Raw genomic sequence first — 2,832 nt, 5'->3', positions numbered from 1 at the left:
CCCGCCCGCCCGCCCGCGCCGCTCGCCGGGCGCTGTCCGCGGTGCTGGATCCGGGAGGCGGCGGCGCTGCCCGGGCTCCTCGGCCCTCCCGGCTCCGGGGAGACGCCTCGCTAAAGCGGTGCCGCACCGGCGGCGTGGCCCTGCTGGAGCTGCCAGACAGCTTCTCTCCTGAGGATGTGATCACAGCATCAGCGACCGGGCACCGCTGCTCGCAGACCGAAAATGCCGAAGATGTCTGCCCGTGCCTGCTGTGCGCGGCTGGAGAGGGCGCAGCAGCGGCCTGGAGGTCCTGGGAAAAGGGCGATCTCTGTCGAGGAATGCCGTGCTGCAGCTCCCACGGCCACGCCTGACAGAATTAGAGCTATTATGCAATTAAAGTGTCTACAGCTTGGGTAAATAAAATTGATTTTAATTAGACCTTAGCTTTAAGTATACATTTACTTTAGGTTATGTTTATTCAGGATTTTGCCCCAACAGACCATACAGTAATGTGTTTTGATTTTGAAAGTAAACAAAAGATGCCTAACTCATCTCAACTCATTAAAACTCCATTTGTGGGACCTCAAGAACAAGCAGTCCATGGCACCATACAGCATTTTGTGCTCAACGCCGATGTCACATTCCTTCTTAGTATGTACCACTGATACTACTGTCTTAGTATTTATTCTAATGAAATAGACAATTGTTGCAATAATACATTTGTGAATGGCCTAGTGCTGTTCATTTCAAGGGGTTTTTTTGTTGATGTTGTGGTGTTTAGATTTTGTTGGTTTGTAGTTTTGTTTTTGTTGTGGAAGTTGGCAGAGGAAGAAGGAATGAAAAAGATAAAAATCAAAGCAAAATCTTTGTAATGGCATCCACAAGGTTTTGAATTTGTTGTACAGACATTACATAAAGATTTGGTCTGCGATGTTTTCAAAATCCTAAGATATATACAGGCAACATTTACACAATTTCCACTCAGCATGCAGATAGTTGAGGGACTGCATGTGTTTACAAAAATATGTAGAGAATGTCAGTGACCAGTGTCTTATTATCCTGTAGTATTTCCAGAAGGGAGGGATAAAATACCTGAGAACCAATCTCCCTGCTGAGAAAGAACAGGAGCAGGAAAACAGTTGATTCCAGCAAACTTACAAGACACTGAAGAAGCAGAGAAGACTGATAGCAGAATTGAAAGGTTTAATAGTCAATCAGCTTTTACTACGAATTGTGTGTGGAGATAAAGGGAAGACATAAGTCCTTCTTTAAAAAACAAACAAATAAAACAAAGAAAAGCACAGAACTAAGATAGTTTATTAATAATTTACCCTGATTCAATTTACCGCATGAATAGTTCTCCTTTCCCATTTAACAGCGTAGGAAGAAATGGTGGTGTTTGCAACAGCTCAGGTCTGTCTTGCTCAAGAGATCACCTGTGTCATCAGACTGAATTTCTGCACCTCTGTTTTTCAGAACAATTCAGGCTGGTGCTCCTCATCTCAGAAAGAGAGAAGACCAATGATAGGTGTGTTCTCCTACAGCAACTTCAAGATGAATATAAGCCATTCTCACAGAAGTAATCCTGGTCTGGTGGCTTTCAAGATGTAGCATATGGTCATGTATATGGAAAATTAATTTTGGGGGTTTTCCATCTGAGGTGCTTCAAGAATAATGTTTCTCTATTCTGTTTAATTGTACTTAACTTACTTAGATGACAGGAAGCTTTGATTTAAACACCTTTAAGTTTATTAAACAATGGGAAGTGCTAAATTCATTTAACTCTTTTTTTCTGATCAAAGGAGTAGACCAGAGTAGCAGGTTTCATTACATGTCTTTTTACAGCAAACTAGACAGAAACAAGTTCCCCATAAGTTCATTTTTGAAAACTTATACAGTTAAATTGACTTTCAGTGATACTTAGGTTGTAAAGCATTGAGGTACCTTTCTGAATTTTACCTTATACCTTATTAATAAAAAAAAGTCATTAAAACCTGTCTGACAGGAAATATATGTTCTAATGACATCAAACATGACTTCATTGCTAGTTGGAGATAATTTTTTTCGCAGCCACTAAAAAGCAAAGACACATTTTACAACTCTTTAGTTTGAAGTGTCAAGCCAAATTGAAGTTTATCTGTACTATATTTTATTGCTAAGTCTGATAATGAAGTGGATCACAGCATACCAGATTGCAGTTGATTCAAAGACAGAACAGGTAACAATCGTTATGTATTTTTGCCAGTGCCATCCAAATACATTGTATTATTATGTAGAACTGAAGTCAAAAGGCAGTAGATGCAAACAACTGAAGGAAAAACTCAAAACTTTGCACATGCTTATTCAAAAATTATTAAATCTTTTGAGAATGTGCAGTAGAATGAATGGTCAGTGTGACCACGATTAGAATTAATTACCCTTCTGACACCTCACAATAAAGCTGACACAATAACTTAAATGAATATTTAATTATATGTGTGTGAGTATATGTAGGACCTCATACATCAAAAAATCAAAACAGTCGAGAGTTTTCTATTTCAGAAATTCAATTTGCGTTCAAATTTCTTTACTGGTTCATTTGCTTTTGGTGTGGGTAAGGGTTATCTGGTTCCTGAACAAGCTGCAGATGAGCATTAAAAAAAATAGGCACTTTCTTCTACAATCTAAGTAACCATCTCCTTCTCTGAAAGTAGAATTATAATGGACAATATAAGTAATAAAGCAGCAGCAGTACATGTGCAAAAAAGAGGGAATGGCCCCACCTCCTTTACTGTAGTTTATTTAATCCTTCTTTGAATACAGTCTGTACCCAGGCTCCTTCTGATCTCTGCATGCTGTCCTGTGGATACCAGT

This window comes from Passer montanus, unplaced genomic scaffold (assembly GCF_014805655.1).
Source record: "Passer montanus isolate IOZ18808 unplaced genomic scaffold, ASM1480565v1 scaffold11, whole genome shotgun sequence".
NCBI lineage: Eukaryota > Metazoa > Chordata > Aves > Passeriformes > Passeridae > Passer > Passer montanus.
This window is presented reverse-complemented; position numbering follows the sequence as displayed.